We start from the raw sequence: 24552 nt of genomic DNA, 5'->3' as shown, positions 1-24552 counted from the left end.
GATGGATCAGTTCCATACTGTGATGATGAGAGCTGCTGTGAACGGCTCCAACTATTTTACATAGAAGTGATAAAATATGCAATTAGCTGCACCATCCATCTCACCCATTATGCATTTAAACTCCGAGAGTAAGAACGCATTGATTAAACACACGACCGTGTGTCGTATTCCAGGGTGAGAGGTTAGCTGTCCAGTCCTCAATCGTCACTAAATGTTTGGCACGTTTTGTAGTTTTGCTTCTGTACGCCACCACTGTGAAGTCAAACAGTCAATATTTGGTCAAAATGCAGACTTTCAGCTTCATTCAAAGTGTTTTGCAAAACTATTCTGTTTAGGGATAGCAGCTATTGTTATTGTTATGTCATTCATGGTGTTTTTCTCATGCATCTCCAAAACTTTCAACACATATCTGTGATTTCAAGGTATGTGTGGATGACCTATGAGCAAGCACTGACAACAGTGAGAAGGAAAAACTCCCTTTTAAGAGGAAGAAACCTCCGGCAGAACCAAGCTCTGTCTTTGGTTGGGCTGAGGGAAGGGAGACAGGACAAAGACACCCTGTGGAGGAGAGCCAGAGATTAACAATAACTCATAATTTAATTCAGAGAGGTTTACACTGCCAGAGCCTTCATTTCATCTTTTGCTGTCTTACAGTGCACTGAACTAAGGGCAGTTTTATTTGGCCACACAAACACCATCTTTGGCCATTGCATGCCAACACTAGCTGGATTTACAACTCCTAAAATGATTGTACTTCAAAAAATGTAAACCACATTGAAGGGAACCAATGTGCACTTCAGAGGCACACATGCCAGGAGACAGAGCTCTCAGAGTACATCTGTGAGAAGTCTTTTTTATGACTCATTTACTAAAGATTCTGATTATACCTTACATTATACACCAAGCCATTGGTTTGAAGTTTACTGATATATGATAATAAATACGGTACTTATTAAGCAATTAAGTCATTTCACATTATTAGATCCACAAAAATAAATCTTAGACATCGTCCAATCAGTGCACATCAGATTCTTGGATCACGTCATACATTTTCACAGAGGATCTGCATGTGCTTAAAAATGCTGCAGAACTGGAACGTGTTTTAAGCTTCTTCTTTAATTTGGTGTAAATGGACTGATTCTTATATAGCGCTTCTCTACTCTCACAGAGTACTCAAAGCACTCTATACAACATGCCTCATTCACACCCATTCTCACAAGCACTTTATCTACATTTAGTGCTTTCTAACAACATTCATATTCCGATGGATGCATTGGAGAGCAAGTTGGGGTTAGTATCTTGCTCAAGGATACTTGACATGCAGACTGGAGGAGCCAGGGATCGAACCACCGACCTTCCGATCAGTAGGTGACCTGCTCTACCTCCTGAGCTACAGCCACCCTGTATAATATAAAACCTTGATCAACACATGAACAGAGAGTGTGAATGTTTTGCTAAAGAGTCCAAGTTACTCAGTCGTAAGGCAGAAACTCACATACCTCACTCGGTCTAATTTGCAGGCCGTGTAATATGTGGTGGAGTAAAATTCTACTTTTACTGGTTGTACATCCTGATAGTTTGGTCTGTGTGCTGCTGGCAAACTGATACATTTAATCAACTGTAGTAATTCATTCACATGTCTTTTTTTAGGTGGTCACTAGGCAACACTGTGACACAATAATATATTATGCATCACTCGGGTATTGTGGATATAGGTTAGACGTTACTGAAATGAAATTAAAATGCTGTGATGTTTGCATAAGGTTCCAGGTAAATGCTACAAATGAGTCATTATAGCCCATTAGCTAACAGTTTCTAGGTAACATGTTGATGTCATAACATGTGATACGTATAGATAAAAACCTTTGGGGGGCCTGAGGTGTACCTGTGTACACACCTGTGTGCCAGAGATTTTGTGTATTCAGTAAGATCTTTTGTGAGTCCAGTTTTTGTGTTTATACATTTGAAAGCAATAACAATAAACAAGCTATAAGGAAAAATGGCTTGACCGTATTACTTGCTCAGGGAGGCTCCATCATTCATTGCTATATATGAACAGAGTCACTGTCAGTGCTCTCCTGCCGGTGTATACCTCTTACTTTCACTTTATATTGAAAGTGGGAAATAAAGTCCACAGTGTCTTCTTTGTGTTTGTCTAGTCAGGCCTCTCATGTAGAGAGCTGCACCTACACTGCCTATTATTTTCTATGCTGTCGCACAATGAGCAATTACAGTTTTAGTGCACATTCATCGAGTGCATTTGCTTTTGTTTTCAAATAAATACCGTCTTTGCACTTGAACTCCATCAATAATTTTGAAATATTATATTGTAATATTGTTTTTCTTGTGGAGAAAAATGTATTTATTGCAGTAATTGTATCGCCCTAACAAATAAGGTAAGGCAGGGCTTCAGCCTCGCATTATAGGGACCAAGGGAGCTTTTCCATTCAAAGCCAGCAGTGAATTGAGAAGGAGAAGATAACAGAGCAGAGCTGAGGGTTGAATATTGCCTCGAAAGCCTGAAACATGAATCACTTTAAAAAGGCCCGCCGAGACACAAAGAAATAGCTGGAACACCAGCTTGGACACACACAAATTCAAAAGTATTAGTGGGTGAAACTACACTATGAAAGAAAATAACAACTTTAAAGAAGAAAATCAGCTCCTGTGTGGTGTCTTTCCTTGTTGTCTTTGTTCCTTTTTGTTCTTACATTGTGTCTTGGTTCTTGCTTCACCTCCTCCTCATTCTTTCCCCATCCTCTTCTTCTTCATCCCCCTTTTCTTCTTTTCCCCTCTCTCTGTTCATTTTATCACTTTGGATTTCAGCTGCCTCATATATTCCCACAGATAGCAATACAAAGCAGTGAGCGGGAACTAATCTCCGTTGTACTTCATAAGGAGTGACATCTTTAGAAACAGTCTAACATATGGGAGGTGGGGCAGGTGGGGGTGAGGCGGAGGAGCATGCCAACGTAGCCCGCGGATTGCAGGAAGACAGGAAATTGTGGTAATGGTACACAGGGGAGTAGAGGGCTGAGGAAAAAAGATAATGGAAAAGTCTTTGATTGTGACAAATCAAACTGACAAGATGCCTTTTCCCATTGTTTTCTTCAGACACTACATTACCCAGCATTCTCAGGACACTTTTTAAAAACCAGTTTTAACATACACAAGACACACTGTGGAAGAGAGACATTGATTAATAATAACTAATGATTAAATGCAGAGAGGTATATAAACGCAGAATCAAAAGGGGTTATTGAAGAAGAAACACTCCTCTCACCTGGGAATCCCCCAGCAGCCTATAGGCCTATCGCAGTGTAACTAAGGGAGGATTCAGGGTCACCTGATCCAGTCCTAACTAGATGCTTTGTAAAAAGGAAAGTTTCAAGTCCAATCTTAAAAGTCTGGGAGCTGGTTACACAGACGAGAAGCTGAGAGCTGGAGGCTCTGCCTTCAATTCTACTTTTAAATACTCTTGGAAACAAAGGTCACCTGTGGTTTGCGTGGAACTTGCCTATTTGAGCAGTTGTAAAAGCTGAAAAAGTGCAACATGAACCAGAAAAGGAGAGCATTCACCTTCAAAGTAAAAGTTTGATTCCATGCAGGTTTTTGCCAGCCATTTGGGGAATACTAATTTTCCCTCACGGTAGCTGCAGACTTGTGTGACTGGGGCCTCATGGCAGACAAGTTAGCATTGTGGTTAATGGTCATGTGACTGCCACTGTCTATAGGCATGGTCTCCATTGACTTAGCCATGTTTGGGTCGTAGTTATCATCTGGAGATTTTTTCTTGGAGCTTTCTGACAAATACATTTGGCCCACGTGTGTGCTACCAACCAATGAACAATTTGTACTTCTGTTTAGGTGAGGGAACTTACACTCAGTCTGCTTTTGTATCGGTCGGGGCTGGATTGACATGAATTTGACAACAGATTACTTTTCAAACTCACTTCAAATCTTCTATCTTGAGCAAAAGGAAATACACAGAAAGCTTTTATGCATTCTGCCTCAGACATTTCTGCTCGAGAACAGAATCTATCTGTTGTTGTGACGTCCACAGGCCCACCTTTGTCTTCACTCCACTGACGGTGCTGATCATCTGCATCCTGTACTGAATTTTTTAATATGCCACAGATTTCAGCTGATTCAACTTGGCAGTGAATAGCTGAAGAAATACAAAGTCCACGAGTGGTTGTTTGTGCCCTGCAGCACAAGTAGCTCCCGAGATGCAGTACTGCAGTTCACACAAATACGAACACATCCCTGCTTGAGTTCTGCTGTAAAACAGTCATCGTGATGAAAAATTAAATAGCTATAGATATATAATTATGTAGAAAAAATATATAGCTTTATATGTTGTTTTAAAAGCTTGAATTGATGAAAAAGTAGATAATGTAGGAAGAATATTATTTATTATTTCCTCTACAGTTTGTAAAGACCAACTCTGCTTGGGTGCTTTCCACATGCATCTAAATAATAACTGTATGTATGGAGTTCTTTCTCCTGCACATATATAGCATTAATTACACTGCTGAGCTCTTGCCATGCTTTGTACTTTTATGTCCCCACTGTTCACACTGTTCTCAAGGAAACTCTGAAGTTTCTATCTCTGCAGGAGAATCTTTCTCATTTCTGCCTCTGGTGACATTTTACGGTTTTCTTTTTTTGTGTGTGTGTTTTTATTTTTTATTTTTTTAATCCGATTTTAACGTTAGCTGTCAAATTTCAGCAGCTTGTTGTTTTGTGTTACCTTTTGGACTCTGTACTTAAGTCTGCTGCCCTTTAGCTACGTTGCCAGGAATTCTGATCAAATTTCAAAATCAACCATGATTCATTCGCAACAGTTAAGAACTTGGCTGCTTAACAAATCCCACGCCGGATTTTTCTATTTGCTTCTTATTCCATTGTTCAAGAACCAACACCGAACCATTCACGCATGACATTCATTATTCAGCTACATGATAGTTTTGCATGTCTTAGTCTTTAATTACTTATATGAGATAACTTACCTATACAGTCACAGTGTAACACATTCAGGTAACCCCAGTCTGATCTGCCCACGGCTGAGCAGCTTCTGTGCAGTGGTTGATGTTAAGAGCCTTGCTCAAAGGCAGTGGTGTTGTTAAGGGATCAGTTTTTAAGGTTTCCTGCTCAGATTTGTATCCTGCTGTACAAGAGACTGAACCCATCACAAACTCCATATTTTATTCTGTCACTTAAATGCTGGTAGAAATATGTAAATATGAAGCAGTTCACTGAAACAATAAAACTGTAAAGTGACCACTAAAATTATTACAATTTAAAAAAATGGCGAAATATGGCCTAACCAGATTAATTCTTGGATGCTTGTAATGTAATTTCACACAGGAAAAATCAACTACTTTGGTTTTTAATCACACACTTAACCTCCTAGGACCTGGCGTCCACATATGTGGACATCATATTTTGGGTTATTTAGACCAAAATACTGACTTTTGCTCTACATGGGCCTGATATCCACTTACGAGGACATTATACTGCTACTGTTCTATCAAAATTTTAAACGAATATCCTCATATGTGGCTCTGATTTTCCTTAAAAACAAAAATAAGGTAAAAAAAAAAAATCTGGTAATTCTTTGTTTTTACATTGATCGGGCCCCAATGTGACCAAATATCATAGAGAAATTAAAAATGCATGCTGTGGAAGAGTTCGGGTCTTAGGAGGTTAAACATACTGTCTCTGATAAACTTTAGTTATCCAATCACGTGGCAGCAACACAATTCATTTAGGCACATAGACACGGTCATGACAACAGACTTTGCAAGTGAATAGAGAAGAAAGGCAATTTACGCAGAAGAGCATCTCTGAATGCACAATACAATAAACCTTAAAGCAGAAGAGCTGCAATGGCAGAAGACCACAGCAAGTATCACTCTGGTCAGCTAAAATCTGGAAACTGATTGAATTAAACAAACACAGACAAACACTAATAATAAACCTGGCTAAATGTGGTGAAACAACATTTAGTTGTTTGGTTTTGGGGTGATGATAAATCCCAGATGGCTTCACTGAACAACTGTAGGCAATATTTGTGAATTTCTTGAACAAAATGACATTGTGTATGATGAAAAAATATGTGTACTTCTGCCAGCAGATTTTTCACCTAATATTTAAATTAGAACATGTTAAATTCTGTTAATATAAAGTGCCAGAGGGATGACATATTTTATTCTTATCCCTTAACAAAATGCCACTGCGATTTTTCCACAGGCATTTGGATTATCACAGGAAACAGGCTGTGAGAAAGAAAAGTTGATGACTCTTAGTGCCTGTGGAAAAACAGCTAAAAGTAGCAAGTAAATAAATCACCTCCTGCAAATCACCGTGGTCGAGGCGTGCGATGAGGAGGAGTCAGGGTGTAAGCACTTACAGTCTTCTCTCAGAGAGAAGATTGAGATGAATTTTTCCACACTGGGTTTGATTAAACAGGCAAGTTCAACAGGTGCAGGCTCCACCAGGTATTCTCAGATTAGCACATATTTCAGCTGACCTGCTGTGCTGCTTTACATGAGCTGTTTGGATAATGTCTTTTTTGAACGTGTGTTTTATCACTGTGATTGGTGCTTAGACTATAGCTGACAACACAATAATACAATACGGCCACAGTAATGGAAACAGCTCTATTTGATACAGCTCTATGTACTACAGGTGTGGTAGTGTGGCCGAGTGGTCAAAGGTGCTGGCTTTAGGCTCCAGTCTCTCAGGAGGCGTGGGTTCAAATCTCACCACTGCCATTTTATATACCAGTTAAACATTATAAACATATATATTATAAACATTATTCCTTCCATAGGAAGTTGTTCTGTATAGGGGATCTCACCCTAGTCTTCTCTTCTCTCACCACCACCCTCTGCATATCCAGATTCTTCTCAGTGGTCTTTCTCTTCCTTCTGTCCAGCAGCGTCAATATCTTCAGTATCCTTCGTCCAGTGTACCCTCCACCCTGCCTGCACCTCTTCTCCTCTGTTGTTTTCCATGGTTGAGCCCACACATCTAAACTCATCTGCCTTCATTATCTCCATTCCTCGTATGTTCATCTTTCCACCTGTCTCCCTCTCATCCACCCACACGTATTCTACTGACTTTCATTCCAGACCTCTCTCTTTCACCTGCTCCCTACTCTCAATACAGATCACAGTGTTGTCTGCAAACATCACTGTGTACCTAGAATCCTGCCTGTCCATCACCATTGGAAACAAGAAGAGGCGCAGACCTCATCCCCAATTTAATCACACCCCCACCCTAAACCGATCTGTCCCTACTCCTGCATGCCACGCCACTCTTTCCCTGTCCCCATACATGTCCTGCACCACCCTCTAATACTTTGCCACGCCTGACTTACTTATGCAGTACCACATTTGATATCTTGGCACGTTATCATGTACTTTCTCTGGATCCACACATCACAGCTCCTTCTGACCTTCTCCATCAACACTCTCAGAACACCAAGAAAAGGTGGAAAGCCCTCATGAGCAAGGCTCGTGTCCATACCACCCTGAGCTTGTCCAATCTCGGAAGCTAAAAAGTGTTGAACGCAGTTAATACTTGAATGGAAGACCCCCTGGGAACAGTGGGTGCTGTAAGCTTGGAGTGGCTGTGATTTGGGAGATATTAAACCTGAGGGTTTGTGGTTCGATCCCAAAATATCCTTGGGCAAGATACTAAACCCTGAGTTACTCTCAGAGTGTGATTGTTAGATAGAAAACACTTAAAATGCTTGTGTGAATGAGGCTTGTAGAATGGAGTTCTCAAGAAGAGTTGAATAGTGCATTATGAGACAGCATCTATCCCTGCTAGTCATCCTCTAATTCTTTGAAATGTCCCCTGAATTGCTTCTGTCCTCCCATTATGAAATTCTGCTCCCTGTAAACTCAAATTATTTCCCACATTGCCTTTATTGTCACAAGCTGTGCTGCCCAAGTCTATCCTGACTAGAATGCAATTAAGACTTAACAGCAAGTTTAAGCAGGAAAAAAGCTTAAGCTGGTGGGATCATCTCCTGGCCACTTAGAACCATGATGGATTACTTAAAAAATGAGTTGGAAACACCAACTGCCATTTAGTCTGTGTTTTCAGCATTGTGAGAGCAGGCACACGATCAAACCGACACACTGGTGGGCAGGGTCAGAGGCTGGGAAAAGGTTTGTTTGAACACTCGGCATGTGGAAATGACACCAAATACTCAGAAAAGGTCAGACAGAAATATACGAGCAACTTGAATTTCTGTCTGCAGAGTGGCTCAGTACTATGCAAAAGTTTTAAAAGTCTTCAGATTTAATCTTTACCAAAATCATTTATGATCCATTAATTTTTTTATTTAAAGTCTACAGGACATATTTCTGTATTCAGTCTATCTTATATCATCTATATCATATATCATTATGTATGATGTCTATCACTCCTTACTTTTGACTTTCTGCAGGTTTAGACTGAGTTACTATGGCAACATGGATACAGAATGACTTGCTTGCTAAAGAGATTAACTGGGTGTGGGAGAGTTAGTATGTGTGTGTACTAGCACAGACGGAGCAGCGAAAGAGTTTAACAATGTAAGCAATCACTTCTGAACGACAGAGCTAGACCGAATCGTTTGATCCACAGACTAACCTCGCATCTTTCTCTAAGGTACTTGCACCTTGAGTTTTCCGCCTAATACAATCAATGCATGAGAAGCTTTTTTTCCTACTTCTGAGTGCACAGAATTCCCAAGCTGGATCAGCAGCAGCGGTGGTGAAGAACACTGGTGGGAAGTTTGAGCGGCTGTGGCAGAAATGGAAAAAGGCATTGATTTCGCTTAAGCTTCTCATAGTACAGCTTGTAGGTGCTTCATCCCACAACCAATCACATTTTTTTAGCAAAAGTTGACGTCGATTCCAACTGTAGCAGTGGGCAGTGGGTGATGTCCTGTATCCTTCTCATTGCTATGGTGATTGGCCCACATGCTCTCCTGCTCCTCACATTAGTTTCCTGCCCACTGGCCTATTCAACATTTGTGTGGAGTAAAAAGATCTTCAAAGAACTTGGTTCCTTTCATTTCCAAGCATTTATATTTCAGTATAGTTTATTTAGTGGTATGACTCCTTAGCTTAACAATTGTCCTGCTGTTATATTGTCCTTATACCGTCACTGTAATGGTGCCTTTATTTAGTTTTAGCACTGAGGCTACATTTTTATGTGGTCATCATCATCCTTTCTCCCTCCCTCTGCACATTTAAGAAAGAGAAATAAAGGAAATAATCAGCAGCTGCCTCTCAGAATGGTGCACTGCATTCTTCCACCTGTGACATGGAGTATCTGAAAACAACTTTATAAATACTGGCTTAATAAAAGGCTTTCTGGTTACTCCCAATCCTCCCCTCTCACTCTTGCTGCCATGCTTCTGTCACAAATCACCGCTGACACTCATCTCCACCCACTCCACCCTGCTTGCACTCTCTTATCTCTTTCAGACTCCACCTTCTGGATGACATGTACTGTAGTCCACTTGTGTGTCCTTCCTCCACTCTTATTCATCACTCTGTGTGAGTATTTGTTCAGCACAGCTATTTCTGTCCATTGCCATCTGTCCTTCTATGTTTCTAACCTTAACACCGTACCTACCCAACACCTCCTCTGTTCCCTTCACCTACATGTCCACTGAATTCTGGTCCAATCACCATTCTCTTCCCCGGAGAGACACTCTCTACAACTTTATCCAAATTACTCAAGAGTTCTTCTTTGTCTTCTAACTGACATCCAGCTCATGAGGTGTACGAACTAACAACATCCACAATCTCTCCTCAGTTTCTAGCTTCAAACTCGTGATGTCTCCACTCTCATCTCCCTTCACCTACCTTTCCTTCTCTCCCACTGTGTCCTAACATGACTTCTTCCTTTCTTCTTCCCTCGTCTTTACCTAGCAGTGGCACGATTTCCAGTGGCACCCTATGGACAAACAGCAGCAGAGGCAGCCGTCGTGAACCCAGGCCACGAATTATTCAGTATGGAAATCTCATTCTTTATGATCCACATGTCTGATTTGGCAACAATGTTTCTTTCTGTTGGATGCCATGTGCTGATGTAACCCTCTCCCTTTATCTAGGCTTGAGACCGGCACTGTTTAGTAGGGCTAAACATGGAATTCCAAAAGCTTTTGTTCCTGAATATTCTAGTTACAGAGATTAAGATAACTCATACAGGGTACATGGACTGGTATTTATATCGCACTTACTCAAGACACGTTTATACTACAAGTCGCATTGATATAGAGCTTTATTCTATGTCTTTTTTCCCTAAACACAGAGTAACAACCGGGATTCAGTACAAACCACTCTCCTTCCAATTACTAGATAATGTGCTCCACCACCTGAGCCACAACTGCCCATCCTAAGATGACACTATGTAAAATGATATATGCATAGCAAAGAATGCAATAACGGACTAATGGATTAGCATCTGATACATGTGATTTTTCATGAGGTCAGGTTAGTGCGGCACATGGGGCGATGAAAGCTCTTATTCCAGACTCTGAAACCACTTTGAGTAACTGCGTGACTCTTTCCTGAGTCACACCCATTAGGTTTGGGTTTGTGTTCATTTCAGCATATACAAAGGAGGAAGGAAAAACTCGGGGAGTTGCGGCCGTCAGCCATGACCGGTTGGGAATGAGGGGAGGACAAAGACACGATGTGCAAGAGAGCCAGAGATTAATAATAACCAATGATTAAATGCAGAGTGGTGTATAGACACATCAATATACCACTCCCAAACACAAACAGCTTGTTCTCTACTCTGTTCCTTTCTCTTATTTTGTATATGTCCTTCTTAATTGTTTATGTATTCCTGCTGTCTATTTATGTTTTATTCTAGCACAGTTGGTTTGGAGCACCCACAATTTTGTTGTACATGCTGACAGTAAAGACAATAATATTCTATTCTATTCTATTCTATATACTGTAACTATAATTATTTATCCCTGGTGTTTATTAGAATTGGGATAAATAAAACCACTTCGAGGATGTTGCCTGCTTTTATGCATCAGTGTAACCTGGCCGTGGCTCTGCCAGGATGCTGTGACCATGCAAGAGCAGTGTGGGTTGATCTGTTTTGATCAGGTAGCTAAACTGCAGATCCTGATATGCAGCTGAATGGAATCTCAGCTGAAAAAGATTGACCCCACTTAACTCTGATGAATCAGGCTGAGTACCAGCAGTCAATCCAGAGGGTTTTAGCCAGCTCACCTCTTAATCAGCAGGACCCGTCAGCCTTTCCAGCCTTTAGTTTTACACTTTTGACCTGATGCTTTTTTTGCTGACAACCCAGGGAAAAAAAGCTTTTGTCTTTCACAGTCAGTCTTTTTTCATAACTCTTAACTTTTCATCTTTTGCTGAGCGCTGTAGAGTTTGAAGGATATTTTAAAACATCAGCATCCTGCTGGTACCTTCTACATATTTAATATTCGTCGATGCAGGAAGCATCAGTCTTATTCACTGACTGTGACAAATTTAAGTAAACACAAGCCATGTTAAGTAATTTTAAGTCTTTATATTGAACTTAAAGTGTAGGTGAGAATGTGGCTTTATGTGAAAATAAATTCAGATAACTTTGGTTTAAAAAAAAAGGTGCTAAGCTCGCCTAGGCCTGGGAATCTGAGGGTTTCGCGTTGTACCTTTGCTGTTCTAAGGACTTAATTGTGATGGACATATAGTTTAGATGAACTGTGAGTCTACTGAAGCCTTTCCCCCAGTGTAGGGGTTCCAGCTCATATTACCACTGGCAACAGTTTGAACTTAACCTTCTCAGGTGGGTTGCCTCTATTACAATCGTGATCTTCAGCTCTGTGTCAATCACAACTATGTCAGTTTTGTGAGACATCACCTGCTAAGCTGTCAGTAAATTAACGTCCCAAGTGGATGAGATCTGTCCAGGATATGAGCTACATCTTGTCCAGTGAGAGCTAGGACAGGCTTCAGCCCCCTTGGAGTTCCAAGTTGGCTAATCGGTTGAGGGGACAAGTCTTTGACATTAACATGTGAGTTAATCAAGCATTTTTTGATTTTATTGACCAAAAGTGATATTCCAGAGATAATCAGAGATGTGTTGGCCTCTAACTAAATTCTTTTACAGGTTAATATGACAAAGATACGAAATATTTGTCCCTTGTAAGATGAAAAAACAGTTTGTGAAACTTGCTTTTGTCTTCTTTTGGGTGTATTTGAAAAAGTTTTCATCAAAACACCAGCTGTCGAGCTCTTTTTTTTGTTGGGACAGCTAAAAGATAATTAAGTAATATTGGACCCACTGCCCACAGATGGAGATCTTTGGATCGAGATCACTGACAAAAGTGCACCATCACTCGGCCAAAAGCAATTCACATCACTCGTCTGAGAGCTCCTTAAAATTCTGAGTGAGGGATGCCATGATGAAAGTCTCTCGAGACTGTATCATTGAGGAGGTAGCTTATAATCCTCTCATTTGTCATAATTTTAGAATTCCATAATATCAGACATATTATTACTTAACCGCTCAGAAGCCAGAGTTGCAATATATAATCTACTGCTTGCCACTTTGAAAATTAAGAACAGCATAGATAATGATGTGTTTGCCCTTTACGAGAAGAGTGAGGCCATCTTCCAAAACGAGCCCTCATAAAGCTCGGATGGTCACTGGGCACTGCTGTCTATAAAGAGATGAGGAAAGTATTCTACTGTATTCTTGTAGATGCATTACCATGTTTGATATTTACATCAGTGGACATAATCATTTTTATTGTTGGCTTTTTATTTCTGACATAAGGTCAAAAATAAATGAATCACATTGGTTAAAGTTCATTTAAATTTAGTAAAGTAGTAAGTAAACATATTCTTACATCCATGTTGATTTGACTTCATCTGCTAACTGAAGTCTACAAGCACTCTGCTGTTTTTGTGATGATATGGTCACAAATGAGTGACACATTCACTTCCTCCTCAAGTGAAAACTGGCCTTCACGTGTTTTCTGGTAATAGTTGACATTTCAGAGTCTTGAAACCTGAAAACTTGAAATAATCAGTCGAATCTAAAGAAAAGCCTGCGCTGCCAAAGAGAGCTACTGAAATCTTTTTCATTCCCGGTGCAGAAACAAGTGCTGGCTTCTCACTAGTACGTACACGGTGTCCTTTTAGAGTGCTGCTGTTTTGTGCTGTGTGATGGCCACAGTGACATAGGTCTCGAATTCTCACATGGATGTAACATGGACGCTTGTGAAAGAGTCCTTGGTGTCACATTGAAATGCACTGGTGAATCTTGACCTTATGCTCGCCTCCTCTTCCCTCGACAAAGACTTTATGGCTGTTTAAAAAAGGGGTTGTTATGTCTCAGCTTTCAGTACTTCGGTTATAGCAGTCTGCCAAATCATCACTGCTCAGTATAGTCCAGGAAATCTGGAGCTGTGCAGACCACTTTGTGATGGGTTTGTATTCAGTTTATACCGCTGCATATTGTTCAGCTGATAAAACACCGTTAGTACTTTGCTCAGCAATTGGCCATCACAGAAACAATGAGCCTGACAGGTTCAGATCAGCTGTAATTATGGCTTTCATAGCTGCAAGGCTAGACATAGTTAAGTAGGCATACTGTACCTCCCTACAGAGGAGTAAAGTTGAAGACGTGCAGAATACATTACTGTTATCCACTATCCACAACACATCATGCAGCAGTTACTGTTCCTCTATTTCTTTTTCTGTGTTTGTCATTCATAATAAATTTTCTTCTGAGCGGACAGACTTGATGTTCTATGTTGCAGAAGAAGAAACTGGAAGCTGGGAGTCATCCCCTTCTCTGACTCCCATAGTCAAACAGGAAACTGATGAACACCAAGATGCATGGAAACGTAGGTACAGCTACTACAGAAACATAAACGTGGCTAAAGTAGGGTGACCATATTTTGATTTCCAAAAAAGAGGAGCATCTGTGAGCGCAGAACAACCACTCACAAAGCAGCAGTTTGAGGATGATGTCACACATATGGGTCCTCTGTAGGCCTGTAAAAAAACCCCGACATTTTCATCAATCTTGGAAATTCCCCTGGACAGAACGCGAAAAGTGGACATGTCCAGGGAAAAGAGGACAGTTGATCACCCGAGGCTAAAGGGAGGCAGCATCAGAGGTGTCTGAAGTGAAGGGGTGTATGCACAGCAAAGAAAGCCGGCAATGTCGGGACCAGAAACTTTGCAGCTTTGGAATTTGCAAGAGGCATTACTGATGGCTGTTTCTTCATTAGAAATGCCTGTTGATAATCGCAAAATTAATAACATAACAAATTCACACTGTGGTAAGTATAATAGTGGGTTACTGATATAACCTGAGCCTGGAATGTGCATTATTGCAAAAAATCTATCGGCTACAAAGAGATCGAACAGTCAAATTGCTTTATATATGACTGCAAAGACTGCTCCATAGTGGCCGATACCTTAGAACCATTAGTGTGTTAACAGCTCTGACACACTCATCATTTATGCCATTCCCTTCATTCTGTGTACCTGTAAAGTAGGAAGGAGATTATCATAAACTACACAGACTTTCTGACAGGCAGTCCCCAGATGCTACAAACATATTTGTATCTCGTTTTCAACACAAGGACCCCAGAGCTGTTTAGATATACTGGCTGTGCTTTTTGTTTTGCTTTGTTTTTTATCATGTGAGCATATTGATTTAAGGCTTCTCTCTCTATGTAGTCTTACATCAGCTCCACGATGTTGGAGACATCTGGGTGGGGGTTCGAGGTCTGTAAAAACAGACAAATTCTTGTAGATTTTGGTACGCCTGCTGCTGTAGACAGCTTACTACAGCTGTTTAGGTTCTCTTGAGGGAAGGTTGTTTGTCTTTTTTATTCGTCAGAGGCCTCCCTGACAGCGCTGCATGGCAGCTAAGTACGTAAACGCCACTTAGTTTCCAATAGTGCAAGGGGTAAAGAGCCTGCCATAATGTTACCAAGACAACAGCATCCTATTGAACATCAGCTAGAGCGAGAAAAATGCTATCACGGCTATCTTGTTTCTTCAGAGGCACAAGTCAAGATGTGACACTCTGCTTAGTGTATCACACAGACACACACATATATTTATACTAAAATTACACTCACATAAGCTGGAGATAAATGGATTTAAAATGCTGGAGATGGAAAATCAGGAGTTCCAGTTCACATAATAATGCAGAACTTAAAGCATATTGTTGAAAAGACAGGAAAGACAGGCTACAGAGAGAAAAACTACAGTTGTAAAGTTTTAATGTGGGAATCTAAGTACTGACTCACTTTTTGAAAGTAGCCCGAGTGGCCATTTAAGGAACTGCACTAATGTAAAACTTTACCACTTTTCCCAACTGTTGGAACTTCTGCAGTTTATTTATTTCCAGTTCATTTTTTAGCCCTTGAGGTTCCAGCTTGGTTGAACAACATAAGAGGAGCCTGCCACTGATCTCAGGAGGAAAAAAAGGACCAAGAATTACTTTTATCCCAGTCTTTAGACGTCTGAAGGACTTCCAGATTGCACTCCAAAACTATATACACCATCAAAGGTGTCCCTTTGAGGAGTGCCAGTTCGCAGTATGGATTCAACACTCAGTAGATGATGGCGCAGTTTGCTAAATGCAACTCAAATCTGATGGAGCTGGCTCTATATGAGGTGATAAAGGCCCAAGGCAAAGAAAAATATTAAGGACACAAAGCACCTTAGCAGTGGCCTCTCTCTTCAGCTGTGGTGTGGGAAATGAAGCCTGAAGACCAGACAAAGAGTCTCACTAGAAGCTCATTTCCTCAGGCCATCAGAATTCCTAATGAGGACAATGCCCCAGGCCTGCATGGTGGGCCTGTAAGCAAGACAGGGAAAATGCTCTATACCTAGTGTAGTCTCAGCACTTCCTTGAATAATGAATGCACAGTCACTGTTGCCCTAATGCCACGAGCTTGCCACAAGCACTGCATCTGTATATCGTCTACCTCAAAATAAATATTTAAACCCACACGTTGTTGCTGTTTTCTCTATTGATTATCAGTTAACTGCTTCAGTTTCTACCTTTGCGTTTTTTACACAGATTATTCATATTTTGTATGCTTGCTCCACAGTCAGTGATGAAAGAAAGTTGACACTTCACAGCAGTGTTATGGTACGCTGTTGACATATTTTTGTGTAAATGTGACAACGGCGGTGTCCTGGTTTCAAAAAAGGCTCTAAATTACTTTCTGTGGCAGTATGGTGCCCATTTGACTGTGTCAAGTGAATGAGGTGCAGACGTTGTTTTATTGGATTAGGCTGTGAGCTGATAATTAAAATAATTAGACTTGATTTTGTAAATATTATATATCACACGCTCAGCAAGGGAAATCGTTGCAGCAGTGCAATCATAAATTGTGTGCCGTGTCACCAGCTTGAGATAAAACTAATGATTCCTGCAAACAAATTTAATTGTTGCAGAAGCAGAGAAAAAGAAAAACACTTTACTTTGAGTTGAGAAGTGCATAAGTGAGAGCAGACTGTGGCATATTTGCAGCCTGCTCTGTTTGTATACTCTCACTGCAAAGGAGCAAATGAGGCCATGAAACTACCACTATGTCATCTCTGTGCATTTATCACCGTGTTACAAGCCGAGAAATATGCACACTTTACTACATGGAGGCTACACACATAAAGGCGAAAACCTGCAGAATTATTAGCTGAATGTTTCTCAGAACAATGAAACGATGCAGTGTGAAGTGGGCTGCATTCCATACTCTTTGTTTAGAGGAGTCACTGTTTCACTTTCTTTTGAAATCTCAATGTGTATGAGTCACGTGACACAATAAGTTACAGTGAAGACACCTGCTTATATTGTGTAGTTCCCCTTTGTGCAGCCAAAATAACTTTGACATTTTGAGGCATGAACATCAGGTCTCTCGTGGTTTTCTGTGTTGATAATGCTCTGATCCCTTTGGTCCTGTGGGCTGGATTGTTGGAGCCCGAGTGGATTCGGCTTGTTCCTGCAACATGCGACCGCTTGATTGGATTGGAATCTGGGGTGTTTGGAGGCCTGGTTGACTCTGTGTCAGGTTCGTTGAGCTGTTCTTGAGAAGTTTTCACAGTCTACAAGAAACACTGTCATGAGCCTCCTGAGGAAGGCTGTAGCTTTGTGCTCTCTGAATCATACGATAATACATCAGACATCAGTCACGACCACAGAAAATGAAGATTGTTATTTTCCATGTGCATTACTTTTCTGAATTGAAAGGTAACGCCACCCTTTCTCAAAGTATGTTTGATTAACATGTGGTTAAATGTAACCTAGCATTTGCTCAAAGTGGTTTCTCCAGCATTAGTATAGTGAAAAGATAGCATAGCTCTCTGGTAATCGTGGTCACTCCAGTTCTTGGAATTTGGAAATGCTCCTGCTTCATTAGCATCAACAATTCTTTTTCTCAAGCCTAAACTGATGTTCTTTAATTTTTGGTGTGATGCTTTCTCACACCAAAACTGTGGTGGATCTACTCTGGTGACATAATCTTCTAGTGCACCTTAGTTTTTTATTTGACAATTTTTTAAATTAAAATAAGCTGAATATGAATTCGAAATATGAGTGTATTCATAACATTACCCCCCTACACACCTTTGAAAAGTGGTTCAGCCCATACTATTCCCTGAAATTGCTTTTTAAAGAAAAACCGTATGATCAGGAACATTGCGTTAAAAATCCTGTCTTATTGAAGAAAGCACTTGGGGAAATTTGGACAAAAATGTTATGCTGTGAAATGTTTTCCTCTCATTGTAAACCAAACTGTGTGACATGATGTCTGATGCAAGCAAACAGTACGGTTGATAGTACCCACTGAATCACAGGTACAATTATGCTTCCTCACCTATGTGTTTCCATGGTTAACCCTTGCAGTCATCATACCCAGAGGACACATTATCAACAAAACTGCTTTTACATTTAACTAGATTTTCTTCTTTGTTAGAATTCCAATTGAAAGTTTCACATTTTGTTCTTTTTTTCCCAACAAATGCTGTCTGCTCTTCAGTTTTCCATAACATTCCTGTACATCACTGAGTCCTACCACCCTGGAATAGACAGCATCAAAGGCCTAAAGCTCATAAGCTCATGAACATAAACACAATCCTGTCCTTTAATTATCTCACAGTTATTGCTTCATTACCTCCTCTGAGGAGATTTGGTTGTTGGTAGCGTTTGCGTGCTCGTCACTCCGTCTATAAACACGATTCTGAATGATTTCTGACTAAACTCTGCAGACGTGTCGAGCGGTGTCATGTTAGAAATCCATTAAACTTTGGCTCACATCCACCAAAGTCTCCAAGGTCAACTTAATTTGATTTATTGGTCAAAAATTACTTAACTAATATAATCATTCTTACAATGTGGTGTGTATTGCTGACATATAGAAAGCACTGTATAAAGATTAAAAACATATGACCTCTGACCTCACTTTCACCTGTTTTTCCTTTCTTTAAAGTTGACCACAAAATGTGTTCTCTCGTTAAAGAAAGTATTGTCAAGAGAAAGAGAATGAGCTGCCTAGTTATCTTGAAGTATACTTTAGTATAACATTATACAATAATATTATATAATATATAATAAACTTGAGTTATGTCCATTATCAACTCCCACATATGTTTTATGTATGTTGTATATCTTTCTAAGTCTTATAGCACTACAAAGTATAAAATTCCATTCAAAGTAAATACTGCTCAGAGAGTGAGCTGCCTTCGAGGACTGTGTCTTGTTTGTTTAAGAATTTTGGGATTTCATTCCCATCATTTCTGTGGTGGCTTCAGACTGCAGTGGTCTGACACGTGAAGGCTCCCTGGTTTGATCTCAGCAGGAGATGCAAATTCCTTGGAGGTTGAGTCAGGGAGGGCATCTGATGTAAAAATCTACCTGAACATTGAGGGAATGTGAATAAAGGAATAGCTGAAAGTAGCTTTTTAATTATTATTACCAAACTTAATTTTTGTCTTCTTCTTTTTTGTTTTCCATCTGCTTTGTCCGGGATAATCTCAGTATTGTTCACCTGTGTTGTGTTGGATTGACACACATGTTTGATGGTCACAGATGAACTCCGTGTTGGATATGATGAAACCCTGGAGTAAGCAGGATGCACTTCCTTCCCTGTCACAGTCAAACCTGAGACACTGAGAACCAAGGTGACAGTGACAGATCTAATCTGGAGCCGGCCGCTAAAGTGCTTTTATCTCAACTCTCCGGAACCCTGTGACGAAACCGGCCTCGGCGTTCCTCCGTGTTGCAGTCTCCTCGCCATTCTGTTTGTTCTCACCCACTTTTTATTCCACTTGTTTCACTCCATCCTGCAGCTCTCCTCCCATCTATCGACTATTTTCTTACCTTTTTACCTTTCTTATAACTTTGAGGTTCATTTATAGTCCAGCCTTTGTGTTTTCTGTTCAGTTCAGTTTGTCTTTCCCAGCATCTCTTCCTCTGTCATTTCTCTCATGTTTACTTCCTCTTCCTCCATGTGTTCTTCTCTCTTTCTTTCCCACTCCCTTCTTCATATTTACCACCATCCCTGCACTGTAACATTTGAACATTTCTTTCATTGCTCTGTCCCTTTTTTCTCTTCTGTTTCTCCATGATGCCTTTTACCTCATTCTCCCCTTCACTGCTTTATCCTCCCTCTACACCCCCGCCCCCCTTTTCTTGGGTGTGTTAAAAGTGTTCACTTTTACTCGTGGTACTATATGACTGGATATTCCTACAGTAATAGGGTCATACCCACCTGACCACCCACCATTTAAACCTCCTGTGCTGAATTAATATTTACTCACAACTGTATTTGTTCTCGATCGATTTGGTGCAATTATCACAGCAGAAAAAAGTCACTGTCACTACTCTAACACATCAAATCAGTTTGTACTTTCGTTGAGCACTAGATCGCTCACTGTCCTGAATACTGTCAAGCACTGTATTCGTGTTTTCAATCAAAATACTTCAGACTTTTGTCAGATGTGAATGAAAGAGCAAGGCCGGTAACACCATCAGTGAAACTGCCCTTAAACTGAAAGCAGAGATAACCACATGTTCTCAGAAGAGGTTAAGATGAAACTAACAGAATTACAGGACCTATTGTTGTGCATGTTAGGGCTCTGTTAATTACACAGAAGCATATACTATAAATATGCACTTATCAAACTACTTTATTAGGTGGACCTTGCCAGTAAAAGGTTGGACCCATTTGCCTTGAGAGCTGTGTTCATTCTTTGTGGCACAACATGCTGGAAACACAACCTCACTCCCACAGGTTTTCTTCCACGTTGACACGATAGCGTCACACAGTTGCTGCAGATTTGTTAGTGGCTCTTCCAAATTTCCCATCCAGCCACAATCCAAGAATGCTCTACTGGACGGAAATTTGGTGGCAGTGGAGGACATTAGAGTACAGTATTTTTTCGGTTTAATTGAATTCAATTTTGTTTATATAGTGTCAAATCAACAACAGTCACCTCAAGGTGCTTTATGTTGTAAGGAAGAGAAAATACACAGAGAAAACCAACAATCCAACAACCCTCATGAGCAATCAGTTGGGGACAGTTTTTTATAGTTTTTGTTGATCTCTTTGGAGAAAAACTGTAACAATGACCAGTGATGTCACACATCTAACTGTAACTTGTTGTTATTGGTTACAACAGATAATTTTATGATGTGTTAAGAATGTGTTGGATTGGATTTGGGGCTTACTGAATTTATTAGTTTTGACCTGATCTTGAACTGAGCATTATTGGCTTTAAACATGAGTTTTGTTCACTTCACCTTGTATTAGATCCTAACCTGAGACTTCAGTTTGCTGGTTTGTATTTTGAACTTGATTTGGGAATCCATAGTCAAGACTTTAGTCAATTAATAAAGGTCATGGCTGCTGGCTTAATGGGATTAGGAATAAAAAATTCTCAAAAACTCATGCATTAAATATAATACACTTGCAATTACAAGCTTAAGGAAAAAAGGAGTAGATTTGATCTGTTTTGACTAAAATATCAAAATTCTTTCAAATGCCTCACATGAAGTAAACTGGGATCTTACTCATAGATTGAGTTTTAAAATCTACATCATTCTCACACAAGTAGGAAAGCATATGCTGATATATATTTTTACAACATTACGTAGGTTAGAATAGGTGATTCTCCAACTCACTGGCTGATTCGATCAAATTTGTCTCAGGATGACACTGTCCAGGAATTATCTCTGTTAGAAAGCAACACACCAGTCCAGCTAAAGAAACTGGCCATGAAACTTTTGGTTCTGTTCAATATATTTTTCAGCTTGTGTCAGCTCATCTATAATGCTTTTGAGACCCAAGGTTGCCATCCACTGTAATATATTACAGCATTACTTTGAACCTTGCATTATAGGGAAAAATAGCTGACTGAACTCTAGACTGACCGTTTCTTTTCATCTATAAATTAGAAGGAAAATGTTCTTGGCAGAATATTATTAAGTACAAGTACCAGTAGGAGTGTTTGAAAGTATAACGTGAACAAATAACGTTGCTTTTGTCATTTATTCATAGAGTTTAATTTGATATGCAGTCAAGTTGGTGGCGTTTACATCATGCAGCCGGTATTTCAGTGAGTATTTGCTGCGTTGTTCTTAACTCCATTCCTCTGTTATTGCTCAAGTGGTCTTGATGAGCTAGCTTTTGTATCCACAAGATAATCTTTGAGTATATTGTTGAAAAAAATGAAAGCTTGGCCTTGCTTTTAGCTGAAAAGCTCAGATTCAGTACAAAAACACTCAATCTGTTCCAGTTCAACCAATCCTTTTTTCTCTGATACTGACCTCCGGCCTCATAGTGCAGAAAGTGAGAGAAAAGTGGAGGACATGAAGAGTTCAGAGAGTGTTATACTGAGAAGGATTTTGCTTGGATCTTGGCCTTAATAATAAAACCTTTTACCAGCACAGTACCGTATGTGCTGGGTGAAAGAACAACATTTTGCAGTGGTTTGGAAAAGAGATTTTTCAGTCATGTTTTGGGGTAAGCTCCAAGATAGAAAATAACATATTAAACAGAGTTAGCACAAGCAGGATAAGCAAGCCCTGTGAAATACTGGATAAATGTCCAATATTTCATCCCACCTCTCGCTTTATGACAGCTGGGATAGAATGGATGGATGGATGGATGGATGGATGGATGGATGAATAATGACTAGTACACTAAATCAAATGAGATTTTTTTACTCTTATGTTCTTTTATGCCCCTCCCCTTGCTCCAGACCAGTCACAGCAGGTGGTTGCTCCACCCTCAGCCGGGTTCTGCTGGAGGTTTCTTCCTCGTTGGGTGTTGTCTGGTTAGTGCAGCTTTCTCTCATATTGTCTGTATTTCTACTTTGTTTTTGGTTCTTTACTCTTGGTCTTCAGCAGAATATTGACATTTGTGAGGTCAGTCAACAAGAAGGCCTGGCTCACAGTCCCTGCTCTAACTCATCCCAGAGATGTTCTCTTGGGTTAAGTTAAGACCAGTCAAGTTCTTCCACACCAAACTCGACCTTGCTTTTTACACTTGTATGAAATCATGTTTGAACAGGTAGGGAGCATCTCCTACCTGTTCCAACAAAGCTGAGAGCATGAAACTGTCCAGAATGTTTTGGTATGACAAAACATTAAGAGTTCCTTTACCGGAACTAAGAGGCAGAACCCATTGGCTGGATTCTTTACACCACTGTATCCGACACTTTGCAATCACTTGGAGATGTAAGCCTTGGTGCCGCTTGTTGGCCATGGAAACTGATTGTAATAAGCTTTATATGCACTGTTTTTGAGCTAATCTGATAATGGAGTTTGGAGGTCTGTAGCAATTGACTCTGCAGAAATGTCTGCTGTCTGCTGACCCAGCTCTGTGATTTTACGTAGCCTACCACTTTGTGGATGAGTTGCTGTTTTTCCCAGTTGCTTCCAATTTGTTTTAATAACACTTACAGTTAAGGAATATTTAGTAGAGAGGAAATTCCATCACTGGACTAGTTGCACAAGTAGCACCCTATGACGGTACCACATTGGAATTCACTGAGCTCCTTAGAGCGGCCCATTCTTTCACAAATGTTTGTAGAAGAGTCTGCATGTTCAGGTGCTTAGTTTTATACACATGCAGCCATGGAAGTGATTGGAACACCTGAGCTCAACAATTTATATGGGAGGGTGAATACTTCTGGCAACATAGTGTAGCATTATTTAGCCCTTATGTTACCAAATCATTGTTCGGAACACATATCCATGAGGCGCAGCATAACTCTGCTTTTTTGTGTAAATTCTTCCACTTGCATTGTTGCCTTGGAAACTGTTTGTTGATGTATTTTTTTACGACAATTTGTAGATACCACCAGGATCAATTATTGCTTTATTATTGGTTTCCTGCTAGCACAGCTGCTAATTAGCATTGCTTGCCTTGTATCTGAAGTATTTGGAACTTCTTCATCTTGGATTTTTACGTCTTACAGTATCATGGAATAATAAATAAACAATAAATTTACTGCTGATTTCTTATTATAGTATTATATTATTAGAGTTTTACATTTTTGCATCTCCCTTAACATTTACACTATTTACAACTCGAATAACGATGACTCATTGCAATATTTCTCCAGTTGTGCAAAAAGACTAATTTTTTTTGTTTGTTTGTTTTTTCTTATTTTTAAATCATTATGCCAAATACAAAGTACTATAAAAAAATATGTGAGTAAAGCATATTGTGTATCCACCAATGGACACTTCAGCTTCTTAAGAGGATATTACAGCACACTCATTTTCCACTTCACATTTTTATCCTTGGCGTCTACTAAAGTAGGACCATATGATTCACAGTTCAAAATAATCCCTATTTATCTTAGACTGGGCCTTGAAGCAGGTCCATAATTCATCCAAAGCCTGGAACGAGCCATTTGAGCTGGCTTCACCCACCCATTAAGCAAACTTTCATCCGATTGGTAAAAAGGCTGAGATGACCATATTAGGATATCCTCTTAGTACATCCCACTGATATCAAACAGAACCACAAGAGGAAAAGAGTATCTTAACATAAGCATTAAGAGTAATGGAGCCTTTTGGGTCTTAGGGGTTACTTTTCCATAAATCAGCAACATTTTTTGGAATCTGCATCTCTTAGTGGCTTAATGCATTTATTGAAAAGAACTTGATTATAATGATGATGATGATGATGCCTCAGCACAGTGATAACAAATAGATTTCTAATTCTTGATATTTTTAAACAAACAGATCCAGTTTATCTCCCATCGAAGTTGGGTTTTTCTAAGATTTGCAGAATACACAGTGGGGAGTGTTGTTAGCTCGCCACAGAGGAGAATGGAACTTTAAGCTGTTTAATTGGATCAGGCAACAAAAGAATTGTTTACTGTTGTTGAAGCTTAAAAAGATCTGAGAGACTGAGGAGGAGAAAGAAACAGAACAAGAGGAAGAGAGAGCTGGTAGATAATACAGGAGGGGAGGGGAGCACTTAAAAGTAATGGCGACAAACAGGCAGGATGGGAAAGAAAACAT

At 40.0% G+C, this 24552-nt stretch overlaps 1 long non-coding RNA gene across 1 annotated transcript; it reads left to right on the top strand.

Moving 5' to 3' along the window:
- The first annotated feature begins 11294 nt into the window (after positions 1-11294).
- LOC102076463 (uncharacterized) lies at positions 11295-16017 on the top strand. The gene is made up of 3 exons (XR_266726.4): positions 11295-12055; positions 13808-13894; positions 15430-16017. It is a non-coding gene; the product is annotated as an uncharacterized LOC102076463 (long non-coding RNA).
- Positions 16018-24552: the final 8535 nt, after the last annotated feature.

Source organism: Oreochromis niloticus, linkage group LG2, assembly GCF_001858045.2.
Source record: "Oreochromis niloticus isolate F11D_XX linkage group LG2, O_niloticus_UMD_NMBU, whole genome shotgun sequence".
Taxonomy (NCBI): Eukaryota; Metazoa; Chordata; class Actinopteri; order Cichliformes; family Cichlidae; genus Oreochromis; species Oreochromis niloticus.
Note: the sequence above shows the minus strand (reverse complement) of the source record. Positions and strands in the feature narration are given on the sequence as shown.